Source organism: Ursus arctos, unplaced genomic scaffold (assembly GCF_023065955.2).
Source record: "Ursus arctos isolate Adak ecotype North America unplaced genomic scaffold, UrsArc2.0 scaffold_3, whole genome shotgun sequence".
Lineage (NCBI taxonomy): Eukaryota > Metazoa > Chordata > Mammalia > Carnivora > Ursidae > Ursus > Ursus arctos.
Window position 1 is genome coordinate 60,322,123 of NW_026622985.1, and position 27,952 is coordinate 60,350,074.

Below are 27,952 nucleotides of genomic sequence, written 5' to 3' on the forward strand. Positions count from 1 at the left end.
TATTCTTATGATGAATTAATTAATATACAGCAATAAAAGTTAAAGCAACCAAGATTAACATGGATGAATCTTAAAAACATTTTTTTAGCAACAGAAGCAAATCATAGAATACATACATTACGATCCTTTTTTTTATGATTTTATCTACTATTTTATTATTTATTTATTTTTTTAATAATAATATTTTTTATTAGGTTAGTCACCATACAGTACATCCCTGGTTTTTGATGTAAAGTTCCATGATTCATTAGTTGCGTATAACACCCAGTGCACCATGCAATACGTGCCCTCCTTACTACCCATCACCAGCCTATCCCATTCCCCCACCCCCCTCCCCTCTGAAGCCCTCAGTTTGTTTCTCAGAGTCCATAGACGATCCTGTTTGTAAAAAGTTCAAAATCAGGCAATGCACAACAACATACTGTTTTAGGATATATACCTAGGTGACAAACTGTAAGGCAGAGATTAACAAGGTTCAGAATTGAGGTTGCCTTTTGGAGATGGAAGAAGAAAATACCACTGAAGAGGAGCATCAAAAGACCTATTTTATTTCTTGAGCTGGTTAATGAGCACATCTTTTATCCATTTCATTATTTTAAAACCCCTATTTTTATAGGTTTTATATACTCTTCTGGTTGTATAATTTATGCCACCATAAAAACAAAAACCTCATGTACCTCATCTCCCTCAAGATTCTGATAAATATCAGTCCTTGAGAGATGTGTCCCAATTTGCAAATCCCTGTATAGCTTTGGCAGTAAAGCTTTTGGTTAAATTTTACTTTCCTTGGTTTAAGAAAACAAGGGGTATTTTTGTTCTTTGAATATAAAATTATATGTTATACTATATTGACTATGCCTTATCTAATTATGTATACCTACCCTTTCTTTAGATTTTGATTTCTTCTTCTCCCACCAACTACCTCCCTCACATCCACCCTCAACCCTTGAGAATTATCATACAGTAGCCACATTTGTAGCCAAAGATTAATAGCGGACAGAAATTTTTGCAAATATTAACTTTCTGATCTAACAATCCCATCTGTATCTCCTCATCCTATAAGCATTCTGTTTGGCAGTACAGTTGAAATCTAGTTCTCCTCTTTCATTTTCTAATTAACTTGCAATGTGTTTTCTCTAAATTCACAGTGAGCTTGGCTTATATGTAATTTGTTTCACCAGGTGGTATTTCTCACATTCCAGATGTTAATATAGGTCTTAACCCTTGGTCACCTATAAGAGTACAATAGCACAATAGTACTTATGCCATCTACCAACCATCTACCAAATGTGTTGCAGAATGTAGTTGGTAAATGATAATTATAGATAGAGTAACCATATGACTGATTATCTTTTGTCTAGATAGGGAGTGAAAGGAGTCACTATTAATAATTATTCTGGGACGAGAGGCATAAGTTGGAATAGTTCTAAGCAAACTGGGTATAGAGTCATCCTGATTAAAGAGGAATCTAGCTCAGTGAGTGCCCAGATGAGAACACATCTGGTTTGGTACAGGTCCCATTTCAACAATTAAAACATCAATAGCAGAAACTATCCTGGCTGAGGAAATGTGCCCTGCCATAATTGTATTTCTTAATCAGCACTCTTGATAGATGTGTTGCTAGGCTTCACTGACACCAATAATGAGATGCTTATTTATTGAGAGGGGATTTTCTCAGCAATCCATTGCAAAGTAACAAGTGCCCAACTAATCTGTTAAAGAAAGATGGCTTTGTGGGTTTTTTTTAAAACATTTTTCAGGTAATGGTTATTACCTGAAACAGCACAAATATAGTAACTTGGTTCCTATTCTATATGGGCTTAAAGTCTAGACAAATGGTTTAGATATAAGACAAGAAGAATAAAAATTCTTTCTGGGGATGATATGAAAAGTTTTTGTACAAGTTTATAAATAATAATAAAATAATGAGAATGAGCCTTTATTGAGTTTGTACTATGTACCAGACACTGAGTTCTCTTCATATAGCTTGTAATCTTAACAGCCATACTAAGAAGTTATTTTTTCTATTGTTCAGGTGAGGAAGCTGTTAAGGAATTTGCCCAAAGTTACATAAATGGTGGAATTAAGGGTATAAATTCAGGTCTGTCTGACTAAAAAACCTGTCTACTATCTATCATTATGCCTACTGATTCTCTGTTTTTTTCCCCCTTATTTATATTGCCAATGTATCACTACTGATATAGAGGTCAGCCTCCATTTGGACATTCATAAGGTGACTCTTCCATTTCCACTATACAACTACTATTGAAATGGTCAACTTGATTTTAGGAAACATTTTCCCATGGTTTGGAATAATTTTTATATCTGTCACCAATGGCACCTAAAAATCAAATGAGAAGAGAAAGGGAAAATATTTTTAAAAATCAAATGGAACTTCTAGAGAAAAATACAGTATATGAAATAGAAAATACACCGGGTAGGCTTGACAGCAAATTGGACACTGCAAAATATAAGATGAATTAACTTGAAGACCTAGCAATAAATACTACTCAAACCAAAGTTCAGAAAGAAAAAAGTCTGAAAATAAAATAAACAGACCCTCCATGATCTATGTGAAAATATCAAGGACTTTTTAAACTACATATATCTTGAGTTCCTGAAGGAAGTTGGTGGTTGGAGGGTGAGGAGGGGGAAAAAATATTTAAAGACATAATGGGTAAATTTTTTCCAAGTTTGATGAAAACTGTAAACTACTAACCTAAGAAGCTAATAAATGCCAAACAAAATATAAAGAAGATCATACCACAGCATGCCATAATCAATTTGCTGAAAACCAGTGATGAAGAGGGAATTTTAAAAGCAGCCAGTGAAAAAGATACATTTCATATAGGAAAACAAAGACAAGAGAACTGCTGACTTCTCTGTGGAAACAGTGCAAACCAGAAGACAATGGAATGTCATCTTTAATATGCCAGAAAAATAACTGTCAGCTGAGAATTCTCTATCCAGTAAAAATGTCCCTCAAAAACAAACAAGATAAAAATATTTTCCTACCAACCAACCAAAAGAGTTCATAGTTCATTGTCAGCAGATATACATTACAATAAATATTTTAAAAGTTCTTCAGGCTGAAGGAAAATAATTCCAGATGGAAACTCAGATCTACACAAAGGAATGAAGAGTGCCAGAAATAATAAATATGCAGGTAAATATAAATACTTATATACATAAATAACCTTTCCCTCAATTTTTTTCATTTGAAAGAAAATTGGATGTAGCAAAAATAACACATTTTGGTATTTACTACCCAGATGGAAACTCAGATCTACACAAAGATATGAAGAGAGCCAGAAATAGTAAACATGCAGGTAAATAGATAAAACTTGTTCCTCATTTTATTCATTTAAAATAGATGTATGTAGCAAAAATAACATATTTCAATATTTATTACTATGTAGAAATAAAGTATACATTAGTGCCAAGGATAGAAGGAGAATTGAAAGTATACTGTTGTAAGCTTCTTGTGTAACACATAAAATGATACGATAATATTTGATGGTAGGCTGTGATGTGTTATATGTAGTAAACCCCAGAGCAAGCACTAAAACAAACAAATAAATAAATAGGTATAGAAGGCAACATAAGACATAAAATAGAATACTAAAAAATACTCCAAAAGAGAAAGAAAAGTTAAAGAATCAAAATCTAGGAAAAATAGAACACAAATAGCCAGATGGTAGACTTGTATCCAACCACACTGATAATTACATTCAGTGTGATGTTTTTCAGACTGGATAAAAAAGCAAGATCTAAATAAATGCAGTTTACAGAATCAAAATTTTAATATAGAGGGACAGTTAGGTTAAAAATAAAAGGAGGAAAAATATATACCATGCTAACATTAGTCATATATAAGCTGGAGTAACTATATAAATATCAGAGAAAGTAGACTTCAAAACAGATTGTCAGAATAAAAGGATGATAAAAATAAAAGAGCAATACATTAAGAAGACATAACAATCTTAAATGCATGTACATCCAAAAACAGCCTCAAAACACAAGCAAAAGCTGACAGCTAAAAAAAGATTGATCTATAGTTACAATTTAGAGATTTCAGTAATCCTTTTTTTTTTAAACACATCTAACAATGACAGAATACACGTGATTTTTAAGTGCCCATAGAATATCCACTTCGGTTGGCCATGTGACCATGAAACAAGTCTCAACAAATTTCTGAAACTCAGTTCTTAGCATATGTAAAGAGAATAAAAAATGCCTACCTCAGCCAGTTATGCAGACTGAGCTGAGCTAAAATATATAAATCTTTTGGTATGATGCTTGTTTGCCACATAAGTAGAAGCTCAAACAATACTATTTTGTTTCTTCCCCTCTCACATATTTTAAGATACACAGTCTTTAAACGTTATTAGAAACAAGGTACTTAAACCTCACAGGTCAGTCTACCAAGGTGACATATCCTTATTTAATGTTAAAATTACATTTCTGTAAAACCATGTATTCAATGAATCTCCCTTGAATAAACACAATCTTTCTTACATTATCAGCAAATTAAACATCAACAATTACACTTGCTACTGTGCTTACCTCTGAATTCCTCTAAAGCTCCTCTGTATTTTATTGCTGTGTAAATATTTAGAAGACTTTAAAAGACTAATTTCAGATTTGGGCCTTCTCTGTTCAACAGTTTATATTTCAAGACCTTTTATACAGTTCATAGTCTTATTTGTGAAACCTAGTGCAGCTCTCATATTGATACTATTTACATTTTGGGGGGTAATGTGGCACAGGTTTATAAAACTTTCCATGTAAATTTTTGATGTGATTAGCTGCTTTTAATTACATCTGAAAATCCCTTGCCAAATAATGATTAAAACACACAGAAAGGGTATGGTTGAGACATAAGCAAAGCAAAACAGATCTATGTGAAAACTGCTTCAAGCAGTGTAACAAAAGTAAATCCATTTAATTTGCACACATGTGAGGATTTAATCCAAATTGAAATAGAACAAAAGATAAATAAGGTGAGAAAGCTAGATAAGAGAACTTTAATGTGCACAAGTTCAAATGCTGTTTTGTTTTTTAAAATCAGAGTATAATTGATTCTTCTGGGGAAATTTTTGGAGGAAAAAATAAAATTCATATATAATTACGGTTCACAGCAAATTGCATTTATTGCCTTTTGAGCAAACTCAATTGGATTACTAAACCACAGCATTTCCCACCCGTGTGTCAGAGATCCAACTCTCTTCTCACTGGCTCTTTAAGACCCAAATACTTAAGCACATTTTGGGTCTTTTCTGTGTTGTGTTTTTCAGGCAGCCGCTCTCCTCCTCTTTTTCAGTGGATCCCCACAGCTTTCAGTCTCAGCTTTGACCATGTGAACCCAGGTTCACAGCTTTGGTGAACCCAGGTTCCTTCACAGCATTCTCTGGTTTCTCGCCTGGCATCCTCTACCCACCACACACCCTTCCCTCTGGCCGCACAGCACTCACACTTCCTGGGCATATGGTTCTCTGCCTTGTGGGCTCATTCATTTATTCATCCTTTCGATCATTCCATCGTCCATCCCACAAAGTATCTATGAGCACTATGTTTAGTGGTGGGGATGCAATAGGAGGACTGAAAGTCCCTGCCCTCAAGGGGTTAGCCAAGTGGAGGAAATGGACTTCAATTGAAGAATCCCACAGGAACTGTAAAATGACTGCTCTGTTATAAAGACAGGGACTTCATGTGGTTGGAAAGTCGGAAATGCTTCTCTGAGGAAGTGAGTGTGGCCCTGACATAGAAGAGAGAGTGGCAGCTGCCTGGGAGAAGGCAGAGCCCTGGGGGTTAGAAGGAAGAAGATAAGGTGGATGTGGCAGGTCCACAGAGGGAGAAAAGCACAGTGAGGCTGGACTCCTCAGAGGGAGGCAGACAGACAAGGCCCTGAAGCACTGTGATATTTATCCCATTAACAATCCATTCCAGTGGCTCTGCCTTTCTTTGGACATTCCTCTCCTATCACCTTCATCTTTTGGGGCTCAGCTCAAGTGTCCCCTTCTCTGGGAAGCTTTTGGTGCCTGCCCTCTCTCTCTGAAGGGTGAATTGTCCTCCCCCCGGAATTGTGGCCTATTGGTCCTTGCATCCTCATCTCCTTTTGCAGGCTCTGCCATGGAGGAATGGGCTAAGCAGGGTTGGGGCTTTGTTCGCTGAGCCTGTAGAGAGGCAACTTGGTCGTAAGAGTCCAATATTCAAAGACTCCCAGCAGGTGGCCCTAACTCTTCCAGCACCAATTCAGGGGCCCTCCCCCACCCCCAAAGATCCCTCCCTTTTAATTCAAACCAAATCCCAGCTTGATGTAATTTCAGATGGTAAGGAAACACTGGATCTGATGTGGAAGCACGTGGTTTGTGCAGAAGAACTCAACCATGACTTACTCCACACTACGGGTGCCATCCCGATTCTCATCAGTTTTCCCAGCTTGGTGTTCCAATGATGAAGATTATTAAAGGGGTCCTGGAGACAGAGGTTGTACCCTCTTGGGAATGTTCCAATGAGCAAGTAGGGAACTGAGATGGGGAATCACAGCCACTAATTGGGGCATAGATGGAATAAATTCCCTCTTATTGCAGAAATGTATTGTATTTCACGTTGAGGGAAAGAAGAGATTTGCCTACAAATTAGGCTGGAAACTGTAGAGAAGAAATTGTTTGCTGGCCAAACTGGTATGCCAGGACTGTAATGAAATATGACATTAAGGAGAAGGCAGTAGGTGCTCAAATAAGAAAGTGGGTTTTCTTTAGTATTTCCTTTACTATCCTTTTGGAGGGTGAGTCCGTTCTGTTGCTGTATTTCTTGGCACTCACCAAATATTCCTCTTTTGGGTGATTATTAACCCTTTGCTCAGCAGTTTATTCGAAGAAGAAGCAGCAGAAACCCCGAGAAATGTTCATTACTCATGATTTTGCTGATGCCATGGAGAAGAAAGTGAAAGCTGCTTTCCATTTATTTCAGAATCATAACATGAATGGAAAGGTTTTTTTGAACATTATTTTCTGTTTGTAAATGAGCAACAAGGTTAGACAGACATGGAGGCCAGAGCCTCTTGTGCCTTACCTGCTCGGCATTCATCCTCCCAGCGAACCCTCCTTCCCACCCTGTATCTTTTTGATCCTGCCTGGCAACCCCTCCTCTTCAGAGTAATCACTCACCACCCTTGGGTGCTCCTGTGGCTTCTTCATTTGTTCTGGCTTGATTTGCTTCTCTGCCTTGTCCTCCCTTTGGATTTGCCTGTGCCTGAATTTTCCTGTCACAGAATGACCAATTTGAACTTAGGTGTTGGGCTTCAGAACTACTTGAGGTGCCTGGGTGGCTCAGTAGGTTAAGCACCTGAGCCTTGATTTCGGCTCAGGTCATGATCTCAGGGTTGTGAGATGGAGCCTGCACATGGAGCCTGCTTAAGATTCTCTCTCTCCCTCCCCCTCTGCCTCTCACTCCCTTCCCTGCTGGTGGGCACACATGTGTTCTCTCTCTCTCTGTTTCTCAAAACAAAAAAAAAAAAAAACAAAACAAAAAAACCCTGAAAACTACCACTGCCCATCTCCAGACTCCAGGCCACAGCACTTCCTCTCCCATCACTCCAGTCAATCCATGACAGTAAAGGAAAATAATTAATTAGGGTCCTTTGTGTGTTAGCTTTAACACATACAACTAACAAAAAGGCCACACTTCTGCCCTCAAGTACTCTTTATTAAAACACACACATGCACACAGTGGAAATGCAGACAGATGTTAATAAAAGTATTGAACTTATTTGCGGTTTCTTTGGAGGTGAACTTGAATGAGGGGGATGTGTAGAGGCTGTTAAGACAATGTTTTCCTTTTAGCAGTAAGGAAGGATTTCTTTGGTTTGTGACAGTGGATCATTGAAACCTTTTAAGTGGGTGAGTAGTGGGCAGTCTAATCCTCCTAAAGCACTTATGTGGCCCAATCAGGTGGTTCAAAGTTGGATGGATCAAACCAAACAAGGCCTGTGCATGAAAGCCTTTTGTATGGGGGAAGCCACTGACTGAATACTGAGTCCCTGAGGAGCCATTTGCATGCTGGTCCTCGAAGCACTCATTGTCTTTACAGGGAATTTGTTTCTCTTCACCTGTTACTTCTGATTTGATTTGATTATTTTTTTTCTTAAGGCAAAGTACAAATATAGTCACTGATCTTACTAGAAGACCGTTTTATATAGTTTTTTTTTTTAAGACTTAAAGAAAGACTTGGGAAAAAACTTTAAAAAATCACTTTTCTTTCTAGAAAACTGCCAGATATACTTTAGGGGGCTGCATTTTGGAAATGTTTCTCAGGAAAAGTTGTATTAATTGAAAGCTGGGGACTCATGAATAACATGAACAGTTGTTTTGCGTTGTGAGGTTGGTAAAGTTAACTTTTTTTTTTTCCAGGTTTGAAAATATTGAGATAGGGATTAAGGGAGGAGCTCTTTACCAGGTAAATACTGAAATATATTAATTGTGTTACTTTTATGGGTTTTACTAGTATCTTCCCAAGATCTTTGGAATACCTTCCTCATGAAGTAATAAAGGAATACTTGTAGTATCCTTTGAATACACTTAACAAGTTTAACTGCAGTGTTGTGAGGAAAAATTATTTATTTTCCTCTAGTAAAAACCGTGTTCATACAATTATCTTGGGATATGTGGTTTTGAGGTCAATAAAAGAGAGACTTCTTGCCTGTAGACTACCTTCTCTCCATGTGAACTGGAGTTTGTCAGTTGGGCATCAGAGCCATTTTCCTACCCACTCTTCCATAACCTTTGCCAGCGCCATCTCTCAGAGTCCTTCCTGAACTTGTGAAAATGGCAGCTGCCACTAGTGTCACAGCTCCTTCGAAATTGAGTCGACTTTACAGGAGTCGTGGGAATCACAAGCACTACATAGCCTTCCCCTGATATCCAGGCGCCTGACCACCCCACCTCAAAAGCTGCACAAACACCTTCCCCACCAGGTGTCCCATGTGGGCCCACAAATGAAAGCCTGCAGGCCCCATGTCTCCCAAGTCCCCCCCCCCCACCCCTTGCCCAGAAGTGCCTGTGTTTCAGTCAAGAGGTGGGTCAGTTTTTGCTAAAGTGCTTTGCTGAGAAGGAGATCGAGACCCAGTAGAGCCTACAAGCTTTTGTCTTGTGATGTAGTAGGTCGGGGAGGTGGTGGATGAGCTTGGGGGGCGGGGGAGTCCTTTCTTGGACTCTGCAGTGGGGCAGCCTGGCGTCTGGATACTATTAACCTCTCTGAACCTCACTTTCCTTCTCTGTGAAACAGAGATGATAATACTTATTCACATGACTGTTGTGAGGATTATTAGATGTAAAATGCTTTGCATATTTCCTGACATATTAAGAATCACAAAAGAGCATTTCCAGACTTTTCCACTGACACCTGTCAGATGCTTCCAGTGTCAGCAATATCTTACATCAGAGCTGTTACCTGAGGTGTGTGTTTCTGTCCAGTGCTGGCTGTGTCAAGTAAAACAGATTCAGTGCATGTTTGTAGGAAACAGCCAAAAAAAAAAAAAAAAAAAAAAAACCCCAAAACCAAAAACCCAAACCTACAAGGCACTATTTGAGAAACTCTAAGTTGATGATAATGTATAAATACATGATACTTGTTTTTAGAGGGTAGGCTGGAAATAAAAGCTGAGGCAGGACCTGGGCAGGATTTGAAACCTGTCAGGCGAAGGTAGGATGATCTGGCTCCACAGTTTGACTAAATGATGACCTCAAGAAAAGGTTTTTCAGCCACAGGTTTAGTCCTGTGTACTGGGTTAAAGATGACACGGTGGACTCCTCACACACTCACTGTCGTGTCAGAAATGGGGCACAGGTGTGTGCGATTGATTGCTTTTCTCCACTGATGGATTTAGGGGCCAGAGCTGACTCTGAGAAAAAATGTGGCATGGGTGACATTTTCCTTTGGTGTCCTTGGCCTCATCACTGCTACCTCCCTACTTTTAGTGACTCTGTCTTCTAAGGCATCAGATACCCAGTGTCCTTCCCTTTCCTTCCATTAAATGCTATACTCAGAATTAGATGCTGTAATGCGTGTGAAGATGTCATACGGGTTTGTGGGAGCTGTGGCTTTTAGATGCCCTGCATGCCTTTTCACCCACTCCATCCCTCTCTGGTCACAGATTATGTGTCTGAACCTCAGAGGTGAGCACAGGATCCAGACCTGGACTGTCAGAGTACCTTACCCCTTTGGCCAGTATCTCCAGCTGACAGTTGACATATAGGCCCAAAGGTCGAGTTAGGCCAACCGAAGACTTTCCCTGGGATAGTTGTAACTGGGACAAGCTGATGGAGAAGGTCTTTCTGTTTTGGGTTGTTGAAGTTAGAAACACTGGAGGCTTATCTTACTGTTTGGAGAAAGCCTGTATGCCCAAGACAAGCCCAGAGCTGAGCCAAACCAAAATGAAGACTGGAGAGAGGCCTACCAGGTTCAGGCCCTGCCTGGTTCTAGTCCCCCAAGGCCCTCAGACTAGCCTAGTCCATGCAGCTGCTGCTCTTCCTGTCTATGAGCACCCCTGTGTTCTTACTGTAACCCTTCCCACCCCTGTTTTGCTTTAATCAGTTTACATTGTGTTTCTGTTGCTTCTTTCTGGAAAAATCCTGTGTGCTTCAACAGACTCCAGGGTCTTCCTTCCTGAGGTGAATTTCTTAAAGTCACTACTAAGTATCCAATTATAGGAGAGTCTATAAGGCGCTTTTCTCTTAACTATCTCCTATAACAATTGACACTGAGGAAGTATAAATAGGAAACTAAATTCATTGTAAGATTATTGGTCTGTATATACTTTTTTTTTGGTCTAAAATGCTCAAAGTATAGGTATTAGTTAGCTATGATAAAGACACTTTATTTTTGAAAGAGCACAGACAATGTAATTTAAGTTTAGATCATTCCAGACTGAATTTAACATGCAGATGACTGGAAATCTGCCAGAAATTAAGTACTGATTATCGGGTCCAACTTTAGGTTATGACCCAAGTTAGGGTCACTAAGGGTATCCAAAAGGCCTGTAAGATTATAAAAACAACAACAATAACAACTTGACATGTTATTTTTACCTCTGAGCTACATATTTATTGGGTTTTGGGAGGGAAATTTCTAGAGGGGAGGGGGCTGGGGAAGAAAGTCAGCTACAGAGAAGCCAAGCCTAGGGTGGCAGTGATGCCAGAGCCCCCATCAGGGCATTGTCCAAGTGGAGTGTATATCAGAGATAGGAGTTTGTATGTGCTCCATTGATTTGCAGCAGGGTAGAAAAATAGGTTTCATCTTTTATGACAGTTCTTGACAGATAACGAATAGTACATGGAGAATTTGTATTCAGAAAAAGTCCAAGGTTGAGAGTAAGCTTACTGGGACAGCTATGATTATTTATTAGTGATATCTGTCTTGGGCACAGGAGTGGATTCTGGTCATACTACATGGATCAGGTATTTCCCATCCCCAATTCAGAGTCTCAGCAATAGGGCAAGAAAAAACTGCCACTTCAGAGTATGACAGAGCCATACTTGCTGAGCCCCCACTGGTTGTATGGAATTGGGCAGTGAGAAATTCATATCAACCTACATATAGATCTGACCAGAAGTCAAGGGAGTAGTACGCAGAGCTATGGGAATTCAGTGTTTTACTGGATATTGGCAAATACTGAGTTTAGATAATGCTCCCTATAAAGAATAGAACATTTTAAAAACTCCAATGTAGGCTGGTGAGAAAAAACTATAAAATGAGGTAAAGGGAACAATATCTTGAAGTCCAAAAAAACTATCTACTGCAGATTCTGGAAGAAATTTTTCAAAGGATGATAGAGCTCCAGCAATAGGTTTAAAAACAAACAAGACAAAAACAAAACATGGTTTCTGAAATAAAACAACACCCAAAGGAGAGATCAGACTGAGAAAAAGAGACAATGGGATGAGATGAAATTTACTTACTCTGTTTTCTATAGATTTATTTTGTTCTTTTACTTCCTTCTTTTAGCTGAATGGTTAGTTCTTTTGTTTTCAGTATTTCTTATTTTCTAGTACATGTCATTGTGATGGTAAAATATTCTCTGAGTACCAATTGGTGCATCCCATAACTTTTGATATGCCACACTGAAAATAGTCTGATATTTGAGGTTTGATTTCCTCTTATATCCAGTTATTTAAAAGGAATTATTAAAATCTAAGCGAAGGGAATTTTGGGGGGTTATCTTTTGACTCTTACTTTCTTGTTTTATTATATTGTGATTAGAGAGTAAATGCTATGATTTTTACTTTTTAGAATTTATGGAATTTTTTTCCTTGAGGACCATTGCATCATCATTTTTTTGGAAAATACTCTGTAGAGTCTTACTTATGATTCCCTTCTGTGATCTGTTGATTAGCCTAAAGTTTTTCACTGTGACATTGGATTTGTTAATATCTCCTTATTCTTGTAACAATTTTTACTGTATATATTACTATTTAGGTACATAAAGATTCCTTAAAAGGTTTCTACCTTTTGTGAATGCATTCTCCCTTTGTCATGTTTAATATTTTGATTTTTTTAGTTAAAGTATAATTAACATACAGTGTTATATTAGTTTCAGGTGTGCAGTATAGTGATTCAACTATTTTATACATTACCCCGTGCTCATCTTGATAAGTGTACTCTTAATCCCCTTTATCTATTTCATACCCCCCTCCCACCTCCTCTCTGGCAACCACCAGTTTGTTCTCTGTTTTTAAAAGTCTGATTTTTTTTCTCTGTAATTTTTTTCTTTGTTTGTTTATTTGTTTGCTTAAATTCCACATATGAATGAAATCATATGGTATTTGTTCTTTTCTGTCTGTTTTATTTTACTTGCCATCATACCCTCTAGGTTCATCCATGTCATTGCAGATGGCAAGATCTCATTCTTTTTTATGGCTGAGTAACATTCTTCTGTGTGTGTGTGTGTGTGTGTGTGTGTGTGTGTGTGTGTGTATCTTTATCCATTCATCTATTGATGGATACTTGGAGTGCTTCCGTATCTTGGCTGTTGTAAATGCTACAATAAACATAAGGGTGCATATAGCTTTTTGAATTAGTGTTTTCATTTTCTTTGGTAAATACCCTGTAGTGGAATTACTGGATCATATGGTAATTCTATTTTTAATTTTTTGAGGAACCTCCATAATATTATCCAATATTACCCAGTAATATTTTCATTTTGAGTTGTATTTTTGAAATACTAATATTTTACATCCAGTTCTTTTTTGAAAGCATTTATCTGGTATATTATTGTTCATCTCATTATTTTTAATCCTTCTGAATAATTTTGTTTTAAATGTATCTGTTTTAAACATCAACATAGATTTAAAAAATTATTTTTGCCCAGTCTGTGTCTCTTTCAAGAGGAGATGTTTCTATTATGGAAAACTTTAGGCAGATGAAAAAGAGGAAAACAATGAATGTCACTCTCAAAATAATCAATTCTATCTAATTTGAATTACTCTGAAGCAAGATGTTTTTTAAAATCTGGAAGAACTGACAGTAGGGATTTTCATTGCAGATGGGAATGACCAGGAAAAGGAAAAAAGAATTTTCAGCTTTACCTGTGAGTTTTTCTAATTTATTTATTTATTGCTTTTCTCATAGTCCATATTTTCCTCTTTTATTGGAATTGTATTTTGAATTTTTTTTATTTTCCTAGAAGATATCTTTTAATGATTCTTAGAGAAAGTGTTCTTGATTGACACATTTTCAGTGAATAATATTTTTCCTGCTGATAGAATTCCAGTTCAAAGTAATTCTTACCTCTGAACTTTGGAGTTATTGCTTTTTCTCTTCTTGGAAAGCAAGAAGGGGTTTCTTCTTCCACTGCAGGTAAATGGCTTTTTTCTTTTTCATTTTGGAACATTCAATAATTATTTATAAGTGAAGTTGTTTGCAATGTATTAAAGCAATAGAGAGATGTTCTCAGGTGCAACAGAAAGGTATTCTCTAGAACTGAGAAATTTATAGTACCTGTGTATTTGATTTTAAGTATTTACTTGAAGACCTGCATCAGCCAACTGAGACATGAATTAATCGACAATTCAGGGGGCTCATGATGTATTGATTTCAGCCCCCACTGAGTTTTGACCCCCCTCCCCCAACAAATTAAGCCTTTACATGGATTATTTGTTGTCAGATAGATTCTGCTCCTGCAAGGAGAACTTGGTCCCGTGGTGTCTCAAGCAAACATTTTCCTTCTACCTTTGTTCTTTTCCCACTTGTGAGGAATGTGTTTTTCAAGCCCTGTCCTTCACCCTTGAAATTCAAAAGAAACTTCTTTCCTTTCTTAATGATTGCTTAAAGCAATAATGGTGCCATTCTATTCTAGCAGTAGTTAACATTGGCTAGATATTTTGCAGAAAGAGAGATGGAGAGAGACAAAAATCCCCTGCCATTAGCTCTTTCTAGCAGAGTTTCCCTCTTTCCGCTTATTGCTTTAGAAGGGCTTCATTATTTTCCTTCCGCTTCCTTCTAGTTTGAAGTAATTTAATGCCCCTTCTGTCTCATTTTTCTTGAAGAATTTGTCGTATTTTCAGTTGACTGAAGCTAAAAACTATTTGAGAACAATGGAAGGGCTAAAGTTATATTTTCAGTTTCTGGTACTGAGAATGTGAATAATTAAAAAAAAAACACACAATCTGGATTTGTTTTTAATGAGATAGATACAGTTTCGAATTTGTCCCTAGTAGAATACCAGGAGACAGAACCGTGAGCCACAAAATAAGGCCTCAAGCCGAGAATAACAACGATTTTGTTATGTTGTCCACTCCATCCTCAGCGCTGCCCATTCCAGGATCCATTCTGCTATTTTCATAACACTGGAAATGATTTCACATCTGCAAGTAATTAGTTGCAAAATAATCTATCTTGGGATTGTGGGCTAGAGAAGGGTTGAGAAATAGGAGTTCCAACTGTGGTATAACAATGTGTAAATCATGTATTCCTTCTGCTTTTGTCTACGTATACAGCTGTAAATATATTACATGGACATAGTCTGGTCCCGCAAAATTATGAACATGGCCCTTTGAGAAGCTCATCATTGGCAAGAACAACACCAACAACCATTTATATATTCTCTCATTTTACACAGCTCATTCTCAACATTATCTCAATTCTTTTTACAACAACCCTGAGAAATAGGAGAAGGTAAGATTTGCATCTGATACATGAGGAGCTGGTGGCTGTTAAGCTCCTAGTCAGTAGGGGACATGATTTTGTTTCTTTAGGTTTTTGCAAACATTTTATTAACAATTTATTATCGTAGTAACACACGTAAAGAGAAGTACAAAAAATCAAAACAACATGGTGTGATGAATTATCACAAAGAGAATACTCATGTGACCAGTTCCCAGATCAAGAAACAGAACAATATCAGCACCTCTGTACAACCTCTTCTAGTCACTCACCCCTCAAAGGTAACTACCATTCTGACTCCTAGATAGGTGACAGGCTTACTTGAATTAATTTTGTATGACATGTGAACCAGGGCCTTGCAAAGCATGGCTGCATTATATATGTATGCTGGATGTATTCAGGAATACATCTTTACATGATGAAATGTAATGCAGATGAGGAAATGATAAAGGATTGAAGATGATCCAACCTGAAGAAGGTTCATCTGAGTTGGAACTAAATAGCTTCTATGTATGAGGGATGAGTCTCTGGAATATTACAAGAAGTTTCTCCATTTCTTTCAAGAACTTAGGAGAATGCAATTTACATAGAAAGAGAAAAATACATTTCTTTATCCTTAGAACTTTGTGGACAAAGAGGAATCCATTTCCTTCTATGGATATTTAAAATTTTAGGCTATAAAGTGCTAACTCCGAGTGACTTTGGTTCGATCTTAACCAGATACAAGGAATGGACAACGTGATTTTTCAAGAGGGTTTCCTTTCCTGCCCGATGTTTGGCTGAGCATTTCTATCAATTTCCATGGGAGGGTCAACACTGTGTTCTTTTAAGGGAAATGATGTTTTGCTGGAAAAGGGAGGCAGTGTCTAATTTGCCTCTCTCCTTTGGAGGTAAGAGTGTCTCCAGAGATGAAGTTTTTGCTTGTGAATGTGCTGCATCTCCTTCAGAAGGGCAGAGCCAACAACTGACAGTAATTGCTCCAGCTGGTGTCCTTCATCAGATGAATTTTGGAAGCTTCCCCTCCCACGTCCTCACCACTCTTCTCTCATTTTTCTCTGCCGTATGGAGAGTAGGAAGCCAACGGGCAACCAGTGACTTGTTTGGGGCTCGAGCACACAGAGGAATACAGACTAAGAGCGCACCCAGGTTCTGTGCTGCCTTGAAGTAGAATACTAGACTTTGTTTAGCAAGGGCTATGTTGATGTGGCCTCCATTAGAAAAGACCAGCTTTCTCTTTGGAGTCTGTGTGTGTCCCTCTGCTTCACCCCCAGACCCCCTGAGCTCAGAGCAGAGGAATGTTTACATGAAAAGAGACTGCCAAGGTTTTAAATTGCATCCATTAAGAAACGAATTATCCTCTTAATCGTTTTTTGTTTCGTTCCTGAAAAGATTAAAATGCTTTTAATTTAATAAAGTTTTGAAAATAGGTAAGTTTATAATTTTATAAAAATGTGTTCAGAGAAGTAAGAATACCCAGGGAACTCTAGAGGATATTGAGAATGACCTATTTAGGTCTCACTCATCTGTTATTTCTATAATACAAGGGCATTGCCCAATTTTGGCTGTTTGTTCTCCTTTAGAAGTTCTTGGGCTACTTTTTTCCCTATCAAATCAATTAAGTCAGCATGTATCTCGGAATCTAAAACAAAACAAAACGACTGGCATTTCCACCCTTCCAAACAGTGACACTCTTCTCTGGACAGACATACTTACTTAGAGAGAAACACTGTTTTTATTCATCTTCTCATTTTTATCCTGCAGATATGTGAAAATGTAGACCTTATTTCTTCAGTCTGCCATTACAAGGTCAGTTCTGAAATGAGTGAAAATAAGGTAAAGATGTATTTATTACTCTGATTTTATTATAAATAAATGTTATAAATACTTTTGCTCAAGTTTGGAAGGAAGAACAGCAGGTCCTGGTGCTGGTGCTAACCTGATGTCTTTGTCCACAGATTCCTAGGTATGACAGATCATTACTCTGAAAACAGAGTTTGTAGAAAAGCAAATGCTCACGTGCGATAATCACTTCTACCAAATATTCTAAACAGTTTTTCAATAAGCTATAGTTTAATCACCATGCAGTAATGGTCATTTAGCTCCAAAGGAAAATTTTTAGAATGCAAGCCTCTCTTGTCACAAGGTGCTACAGATAGAGTGTTTGTGTCCACCCCCCCAATTCATATGTTGAAATCTTAACCCCTTAAGTAATGATATTAGGAATGGGGCCCTTGGGAGGAGATTAGGTCATGAATGCAGAGCCCTCATGAATGGGATTAGTGCCTGAGAAACTCCTTTTCCCCTTCCATCATGTGAGGTTACAGCTAGAAAGTACTATCTATAAACCAGGAAGCAAGCTCTCACCAGACACTGAATTTGCTAGTGCCTTGAACTTGGACTTCCAGGCTCCAGATTGGTGAGAAAATGTTTGTTGTTTACAAGGCACCCAGTCTGTGGCATTCTGTTACAGCAGCGCAGATGGACCAAGACACAAGGTGTACACATAAATGTAGCGAATTACCTTTTGGTAAGCACTTACATCAACCCTTCCCTGAATGACAGGAAATAGTACCTGGACACCTTGTTATACTTTAGATTATCCATATTTTCCTGCATATCTGAAGAGGAGAAAGAAGATTTAAACTAAAAAAATTCATAAGCATTTGAATAATAAAAGTTAATTATTTAACTAAAATTTTGAAAAAAACGTAGAAAAGAAAATAAGTAATCTCCTTAGCCTAATGACTATTGCCTTTAAGAAAACAACAACAACAACAACACTTTTTATTGAAGTGTGACTCACACAGAAAAGTTAAATTGTATGTTTACAGCTCTGAGTTTTCACAAAGTGAACACCCCTGTGTAACCAACATCAAGAAAGGAAACATTGCCAGCACACCAGAAATCCCCCACAGAAGTCACCCTGCCCCCTGCCTGGCCCTTCTCCATCTTTCCTCCTCAGGTAATTGTTAGCATGGTTTCTCTTCTAGTTTTGTCTATTTTTCTTTTTCCATAATTTTTTTTATTTTGAAAAAATGTCAAACCCACAAGAAAGCTGAAAGAATAGTATAATAAACACTCATATTTCCATTACCCAGATTTACTTATTGTTAACATTTTGCCATTTTTTATTTCTCTGAACCATTCTAAAGTTGAAAATGTCATGTTTCACCCCAAAATACTTTACCACATTATCACCTAAAAATAAAGACATCTCTCCTGTTTAACCCCAATACCATTATCACACTCAAAATTAGACACTGATGAAGTAGTTTGACCTAATAATATATAATTATAATCCAAATTTCCCCAGTTGTCCCAATAATTTTATAGATCTTTTTAACCATGATATGATCAATAATCATGTATTGTATTTTAATTGTCCTACCTCTTTAGGTCTTCTTTAATCTGGAATAGTCCTTTTGCTGTTTTTTTAAAAAGAAAATGCTACTGGCATTTTTCAGATGTCCAGGTTGGTTGTTTTGTAAAATGGCCTTCAATTTGAATATGTCTGATTGTTTCCTAATGATCCCATTCAGATTAAGTATTTTTGGCAAAAACATCAAGAATGACATGACTTCCTGTTTGACTCATCTGTCAGGAGTCAAATATTAGTTTGTCACATTAATGATGATGCTAAATTGAAATCATTTGGTTAAGAAGGTGTCTGCCAGATTCCTTCATCATGAAGATATTCTTTACCTTCATAATTAATAAATAATCTGTGGGGTGATATGTTGAGACTGTGAATGTCCTGTTCCTCTCAGAATTTTTACTCAATGGTTTTAACATCCACTGATGATCTTTGCCTGAATTATTACATTAGTGGTTGCAAAATAGTGGTATTTAAAATTCTATTATTCCTTCTACACTGATTCCATCTACATTGATTCCTGCTACATTGTTAGCATTCTTCTGTAAAGAATCTTTCAATTCCTCTCTCACTCCTATCCACTTCTCAGTTTCACCATGGAGTCATATTCTTTTTATTCAGTGTTTTATAATTATCATCATTATTTGTTTTGATGCCTCCAAGTTTGGCCATTGATAGTCCCTTCAAATGAGCCCATGAGTCCTTTTGATGTCCCAGCAGCTTCTGAGCACTCTTTTCCTTCTGGCATGAGACATCTTTCCATTTATTTAAAAAGGGTTTTGCACAATTTTAAAAAAAATAATAAAAATAAGTAAAATTTTAAATTTTTAAAATAAAAAAATTATTTAAAAATAATTTTAAGCGTTTTAAATTTTTTCTCGTAAAGCTTTGGCACATTTCTTTTTAAGTTTATTCTGAAATATATTATTTTTTGTTGTTATTGTACATGAGGTTTTTCTCCTTTGTTATGGCTTCTAACTGCATGTGTATATATGTATATAGATATTACATATATAACTATGTATATGTAGGTGTATACATATATATACATATTATATATATAAATATGTATATATATATGTCTGTATATATATCAGTAGTATATATTCTATCAGTTTTTATATGTTAATTTTATGACTAGCTATTTTATTGAATTCTCTATTGGTTGAGTTAGTCACTGATTTATTTGGGCTGTCCACATATATTATTTATCAGAAAATAAAAATTGTTTTACATCCTTTCTAATTCTTGAGTTCTGTCTTTCTCTTGTCTAATTGCATCAATGAATACCTCCAATACAATGATAAATAGTTGTTCTTCACATTGGTGAATATTCCTTTAGTGTTTCCCATGAGCTATTGTCTTCAGAACTGATTATGTATATGTATGTATTTATGAATTGGTATTATATATGTGCATATAATGTGTGTATGTGTAAAATTTATAAGGAAATATCCTTCAATTCCTATTAAATTGGTTATTTTCATTAGGGATGGGTTAGATTTTTTTCAAACACCTTTCTGCATCTAAAAAAACAGTTATAAAAGCTTCTTCTTAGATCTAGTAATATGGTCAATTATATTAACAGATATCCTATTTCAGATTTAAGGACACACATAGTCTCAAAGGGATGGAAAAAGATGTCCCAAGCAAGTGGAAACCAAAAGAAAGTGGGGGTAGCTATACTTATATCAGATTTTAAGCAAAAACAATAACAAGAGACAAGAAAAAACATCATTATATAATAATAATAAAGGATTAATCCATCAGGAAGATATAATAATTATAAATATATGTGCACCCAACATTGGTGCATCTAAATATATTAAGCAAATACTAACAGATATAAAAGGAGAAATAGACAACAATACAATAATAGCAGGGACTTCAATACCCCACTTTCAACACTGGATGGATTATCAAGGCAAAAATCAATAAGGAAACAATAGGATTGAACCATACATTTAGACTAAGTGGAGCTAACAGACATCTATATAACATTCCATTCCACAGCAGCAGAATACACATTCTTCTCAAGTACAAATGGAACATTCTCAAGAATAGATAAATGATAAGACACAATGCAAGTCTTAGCAAATTTAAGAAGATTGAAATCATTCCAAATATCTTTTCCAAGCACAATAGTATGAAACTAGAAATTAATAACATGAGGAAAGCTGGAAAATCTGCAAATATGTGGAAACTAAACAACACACTCCTGAATAACCAATGGGTCCAAAAAGAAACCAAAATGAAAATTTAAAATATCTCAAAACAAATGAAAATAGAAACACAACTTAAAATCTATGGGACACTGCAAAAGCAGTACTAAGAGGAAAGTTTATAGTGATAAATGTATATATTAAATGAAAAAAAAATGAGAAAGTTTTCAAATAACTTTACACCTCAAAGAACTAGAAGAAGAAGGGCAAATTAAGCCCAAAGTTAGCAGAAGGAAGGAAGTAATAAATATCAAAGTAGAAATAAATGGAAAAGAGACCAGAAAAAAACAGCAGACAAGGTCAATGAAACGAAGAGCTGGTTTTTCAAAAAGATAAATTGACAAGCTCTTAGTGAAACTAGGGAAAAAAGAGACAAATAAATAAAATCAGAAATAAAAGATAAATAATAACTGATACTACAGAAATACATAGGCTTATAAGAGACTATGAACTATATGCCAATAAATTAGAAAATCTAGAAGAAATGGATAATTTACTAGAATCATTACAACCTACTAAGACTGAACCAGGAAGAAATAGCAAGTTGGAACACCAATATAAGTAAGGAGATTAAATCAGTAATAAAAAACCTCCTAACTCAGAAAACCCCAGGACCAGGTGGCTTCACAGGCAAATTCTATCAAACATTTAAGAAAGAATTAATACCAATCCATCTTGAACTCTGCCAAAAAATTAAAGAGGAAGTAAGACTTCCAAAACTCTTTTTATGAGGCCAGATTATACTGATACCAAAGCCAGATAAGGACACTACAAGAAAACTATAGACCAATATCCCTGATGAACATAGTAGATGCAAAAATTCTCAATAAAAAATTAGCAAACCAAATTCAAGAACTCATTAAAAGGATTATACAACATGACAAAGTGGGATTTATCCCTGGAATGCAAGGATGGTTCAGCATATGCAAATCTGTAACTATGATACACCACATTAATAGAATGAAAGATAAAAGTTATCTGATCATCTCAATAGATGCAGAAAAAGCATTTGACAAAATACAACATGTCTTCATGATAAAAACCCTCAACAGATTGGCTATAAAAGGAACATATCTCAACATAATAAAGGCCATATGTGACAAACAGCTAACATTATACTCACTGTAGAAAAATTGAAAGCTTTTCCTCTAAGACCAGAAACAGGACAAGGGTGCCCACTCTCTCCACTCTTATTCAATACGGTGCTGGAAATCCTAGCTAGAGCAATCAGGCAAGACAAAGAAATAAAAGGGATCAAAATTGGAAAGGAAGAAGTAAAATTATTGCTATTTCCTGATGACGTGATCTTATATATTGAAAACCCCAGATTCAACTAAAAACTGTTGGATCTAATCAATGAATTCAGTAAAGTTGGAGAATATAAAGTCAATACATAGAAATCAGTTATTTTTCTATACACTAAAAACAAAACATCTGAAAAAAAAGAAACAAAGAAAACTGTCCCATTCACAACAACATCAAGAACAATAAACTAACTAGGAATAAATTTACCAAGGAAGTGAAAGATTTGTGCGATGAAAATGACAAGATTTTGCTGAAAGAAGTTAAGACACAAATGGAAGAACATACTGTGTTCATGGATTGGACGTTAATATTGTTGAAATGTCCAGGGGTGCTTGGGTGGCTCAGCTGGATAAGTGTCTGCCTTTGGCTCAGGTGATGATCCCAGAGTTCTGGATTGAGCCCCACATTGGGCTTCTCCCTCTCTCTCTCCACACTCTCTCTCTCAAATGAATAAATGAAAGCTTTTTTAAAAAGTGTCCACAGTACCCAAAGCCATCTATAGATTCAATCTCTATCAAAATTCCAATGGCATTTTCCATAGAAATAGAAAAAAAAAGTCCTAAAATTTCTGTGGAGTCACAAAAGACCCTCAAATAGCCAAATAGCTTAAGCAATTATGAGAAAGAACCAAAAAAAAAACTGGAGACATCACACTTCCTGATTTCAAACTATACTACCAAACTATGGTAATTAAAACAGTATGGTACTGGTATAAACATAGACAATGGAACAGAATAAAAAGACCAGAATTAAAGTTCCACATATACAGTCAACTTATATTTGAAAAGGCAGCAAGGAACATCCAGTGGGGGAAAGAACAGTCTCTTCAAAAAATGGTGTAGAGAAAACTGTATAACCATGTACAGAAAAGTGACATCGGGCCCCTACCTTACACCACCCACAAAATTAACTTGAATTGGTCAGAGATTAAACATAAGACCTGAAACCATAAAGATCCTAGATGAAAGCACAGGGAAGAAGCTCCTTGTCATTGGTTCTTGACAATCATTTTTTGCATATGACACCAAAAGCACAAACAACAAAAGAAAAAATCAACAAGTGGGATCACATCAAACTTTAAATCTTCATACAACAAAAGAAACAACAAAATGGAAAGGCAACCTACAGAATGGGAGAAAAGTTTTGCAAACCATGTATCAGGTAAGGGGTTAATACCCAAACTTTATAAAAGGACTCATATAACTCAATAACAAAAATCCAAACAATGTGACTAAAAAATGGACAGAAGAACTACATAGATATTTTTCCAAAGAAAACATCAGATAGTCAACAGGTACTGTAAAGTTGCTCAATATTACTAATCATTAGGGAAATGCAAATCAAAACCAAAGATGTGATATCACCTCACACCTATAAGAAAGCCTACCATCCAGAAGACAAGAGATAAGTGTTGGCAAAGATGTGGAAAAAAGGAGACCATTGTACACTGTTGGTGGGATTATAGACTGGTTCAGCCACTATGAAGATCAGTATGGAGGCTACTCAAAAAATTAAAAATATAACTACCATATGGTCAATTTAGCAACTCCACTTCTAGATATTTATCCAAAGGAAATGAAAACAGGTCACCAAAGAGACATATGCACTCTCATGTTTATTGCAGCATTTTTCACAATAACCGAGATATAAAAACAACTTAAGTGTCCATCAATGGATAAATGCACAAAGAAAATGTGGTATTTATATACAATGGAATACTATTTGGCCATGAGAAAAAAGGAAATTCTGCCACTTGTAACAAGATAGATGGAGCTTGAGGAGATTATACTGAGATAAGTCAGAGAGAGAAAGAAAAATACTGTGTAATATCTTGTGCAATGTAAAAATGTAACCTTAAAAGCAGAGAGTAAAGTAGTGGTTGCCAGGGGCTGGGAGGGATGAGAATGAGAGAGATGTTGTTTAAGAGTACGTACTTAACAACTAGTAGGTAAGTAAGTCCTGGAGACCTAATACACACGGTACTGATTATAGACAACAGAACTGTATTATAAACATTAAACTTTCTAAGAGACTAGATCTTTATTGTTCCACACACCAGAAGAAATTGTAATTATGTGACATGATGGAAGTATTAGCAAACACTAAAATGACATCTGTGCTGCAATACAAATGTTACCAAATCAATATGTTGTATACCTTAAACTTACACAATGTTGTATGTCAACTATATCTCAATAAAAAGAAAGGTTGTAAATTTCCAAATGGAAAGGCCATTGAGTTTTAACAAATTTGTTATTAATTTATATTTTTATTGAATTGTAATGAGAGAATGTGTTTTTTAAATTCCCTTTATGAAATTTATTGAGGCTTTCTTTGTGAATTAACACTTGATCAAATTGTGTGAATGTTTCACATATAGTGTATGAAAGTGGAAAGATCAAGAAATATACACTAAATCTACACTACTGTTTTGTTTATGTCTTCTATATCCTTATGTTTTATCTACTTGATCTTGGTTCATTCCTTCTTTTCTCAAATCTCTTGAAGTTGCAGACCCAATGTTGTCTTGCTTTATACTATTGCTATTGAGAAATCTGATGCCAAACTGATTTTCTTTTCTTTGTAAGTGAGTTGATCCTTTTGCTTTGAGGCCCAGGATTTTTTTTTCTTTCTTTTTCTTTAAAAATCTAATAGTCTTAATAGGATATGTCTTGAACTGAACCATTCTGTCAGTCTTACTAGATACACAGTGGACCATTTCATAATGTAAATGACGATGTAAATGTAAGTCTTTATCTCTGGGAAGTTTTCTTGGATTATAGTTTTAAATATTGGTTTGATTCCATTATTTTGTTTTTAATTTTTCAGTGATGCCGATTGTTCATGCATTGAATCTTTAATTTTTTTATTTTTTAAAAGATTTTATTTTATTTGTTTTAGAGAGAGAGCACAGGAGTAGGGGGGAGGGGCAGAGGGAGAGAATCTCAAGCAGACTCCCTGCCAAGCACAGAACCTGATATGGGGCTCAATCTCATGACCCTGAGATCATGACTGAGCAGAAATCAAGAGTTGGATGCTCAACTGACTGAGCCACCCAGGCACCCCTATAAATTGAATTTTTTTTTTCATTTTTAAAAATTTTTAATTCTTTATTTTCTTCACCTTTTTTTTAGTTTAAATTCAATTAGCCAACCTATAGGACATCAGTAATTACAGATGTAGTGTTCAACAATCCATCAGTTGCGTATAACACCCAGTGCTCACCACATCACGTGCCCTGCTTAATGTCCATTACCCAATTACCCCTCCTCCCACCCACCTCCCCCCAGCAACCCTCAGTTTGTTTCTTATAGTTAAGATTCTCCGATGGTTTGTCTCCCTCTCTGATACACATTGAATTTTTAAATTGTCTTCTACCTCAATCACTTTCTCTCATTCTTGGTATATGTTACATATTTTGTAATTTTGTTTTCATTCTTTTGTTTGTTTTTTTGCCTTTCCTGGACGTATTGTAATTTAGTCATAATTTCTAAAATAATTTTGTCTTTTCTTCAATTTCATTGCTAATTTTTACCCACTTATGTTTTGAGTTTCAAAATTTCTGAGTCAGGCTGTTTTTTTCTTCCATATTCCAAATGTTTGTTTAAGAATATTTAATTCAGATTGGGGTGTTGGCATTTTCTTCTGGTTTGTTACTGTTTGGGGAGGGAGCATATTCATCAGCTAAAAGGTTCTGATTTTCATATATTTTCTTCTTATAGTTACTTTGTATGAATATTGTGCCATTTACTCTTCATTTTGAAATGATTTATTTTCCTGGGCGAGCAATAACTGTACAGGTAGACAAGGTGAGGAGATGAAGATTTAGGTAGCTTATGAGATGTTGTAATTCAAGAGCTTCCTTTTCTGTTTGTTTATAATTTACAGTTTACTAAAAATTGTCCCCGCTCTGAGGGGGGAAGGTAGTATGTCTTCTGATTTTGTGATTCTCTTATTTTTGAAATACTCTGAATTTCCAGTTCTTATTTTTCTTAAACACCAAATATCTGAAGGTTGCTCTTTGCTTTTCCTCCAGAACCAGTGCTTCCCAAGATTTCCACCCTTGTTCTTGCAGACTTTGAAGTTCCCTCCTTTTGATTCATCAGTTACCTGCACCTTAATCTACCATGTCTCATACCTGTATTTACTATTTTCCCATTTAGGGGAGACATTCTCCTTCTCTGGGTTGTTGTATCTGTTTTTCCATACCTAGGCCCCTGCTTTCCTTTCCTTTTTTGTGAACTGGCTCTTCTGAACTGGGTCATTTATTTACCTATTTATATAGACTTTGAGTATTTTCTGTCTCATGGTTGTGCTATAGGTATGGGTTCAAGTGGTTTTACTGGCTCATCTTGTTGATCTCTCTGGTTTTTTGGAATATTTATGGAGAGATTCAGAATGTAGCATATTTCATTTTGATTCTTTTCTTTTGTCTGTGCATAATTTTGCATGATTACCACCATGGGTCTGTTCAGTTTTGCTTCTTTTAACAATATCATTTTAATTTCCCCAATTTCTTCGTAATCCTATAGATGCAATCATTATCTGTGAATAGGCCCATAATGTTTTGCCAAGTGGATATGTCATTGCTATATTTTATTACTTTTTTTATTGTTGGATATTTACATTGGAAAAGAAAGATTACAAGTGTGTTTGGCATGAACAAATTTAGCTCAGACCATTTTGAGGGATGAGCACTTGGCTTAGAATAAACATGTAATAAATCTTCATGGAATCAATGATTCAAAAGAAAAAAAAAACTGGACAAAAGTTGCCCAAATGGGAAGAAAACTGAAGTATCCTTTAAAGTGTCCAGTTAAAATATGTAAATCTCATATTCTACAGGAATTTTATTAACTGTTTAGGAGTCCACTTGGGGCACACTAGCAATAAATACTCTGGGAGTGTCAGATTGAATAAACTTGACATTAAGTTAGGTGTTTCGTGGAGTCAAATGCAACAACTGTGTCTTAGAGTGAGGGTCATGAAAAAGTGCTTCAATCTGAGGGTAACTTTTATTCAGGGTGACTCCTGGGAATAAGTAACTGTGTGACCTCGTCATTTTCTTCCCTCTCCTTTGTATGGGTGGTGATGATTGAACCAGGGAAATGAATGAGGCTTGCAGTTCTGGATGTGGTCAGTCTTCATAAATCATTTCTTCCATTGTCTGAATACATTTGGGCATCCACAGTAGTTTATTTCCAAAGTATATAAAGAAGCAGAGGCCAAGGGTGTAATCTTGGAGCTATTTAAATAGAGTGGTTCCAGTCAAGACAAGCAGCTGTTCCCAATTATTAGTCCATATATTCTAGGTGCCAGGGAAAACCCACAAGGGTGTCACTAAATTGAATTTTAAAGTGACCTCCTGTTCAGATGAAAATCTCCTAGCTGTTGTTTTTTTCCCCAAAGACTGGTCTCCTATTGAACAAGTTAGCAACACTCTTGTTATGAATGAATCATTGCTACTGCCTATAGAGGAAATCTGAATTCATAAGCCTTCCAAGGAACGTGAATTTTTTGTAAATGCCGTTAGGCTAAAAGCCTGAACACAAGGACAAGGACAAATCAGAAATCTGCAAAAAAGAGCAAATTCTAACGATGGGGACTGGTTGTAATATTTTAAACTTCTGTGAGTTGTGTTAAAGCAGTTGTGTCTGGTTCCTGACACATATCTTGATGGTCCCTGTGGGAACATGGGACTTGTGATCCATTTCTGCTTTGTGAAATAGGTCTTTTTGTCTTCCTTTCTTATTACAGGTTATAGAAGTAACTTCTGCAAGAGCAGTCCATGAAAAACATGAACTCCAAAAGAATGAATGGCAAGGTACTCTTTCAGCACAAAATCTTACCATGGAATGCCTTCATATCCCTTCCACCTAATTCCATAAAC

The 27,952-nt window shown here is 36.1% G+C and overlaps 1 long non-coding RNA gene across 1 annotated transcript; it reads left to right on the plus strand.

Moving 5' to 3' along the window:
- Window positions 1-800: 800 nt before the first annotated feature.
- On the plus strand, window positions 801-27,885 carry LOC123001862 (uncharacterized). The gene is made up of 7 exons (XR_006411161.2): window positions 801-3,166; window positions 3,273-3,329; window positions 8,415-8,460; window positions 13,544-13,588; window positions 14,997-16,968; window positions 17,994-18,124; window positions 27,820-27,885. It is a non-coding gene; the product is annotated as an uncharacterized LOC123001862 (long non-coding RNA).
- The last annotated feature ends 67 nt before the right edge of the window (window positions 27,886-27,952 follow it).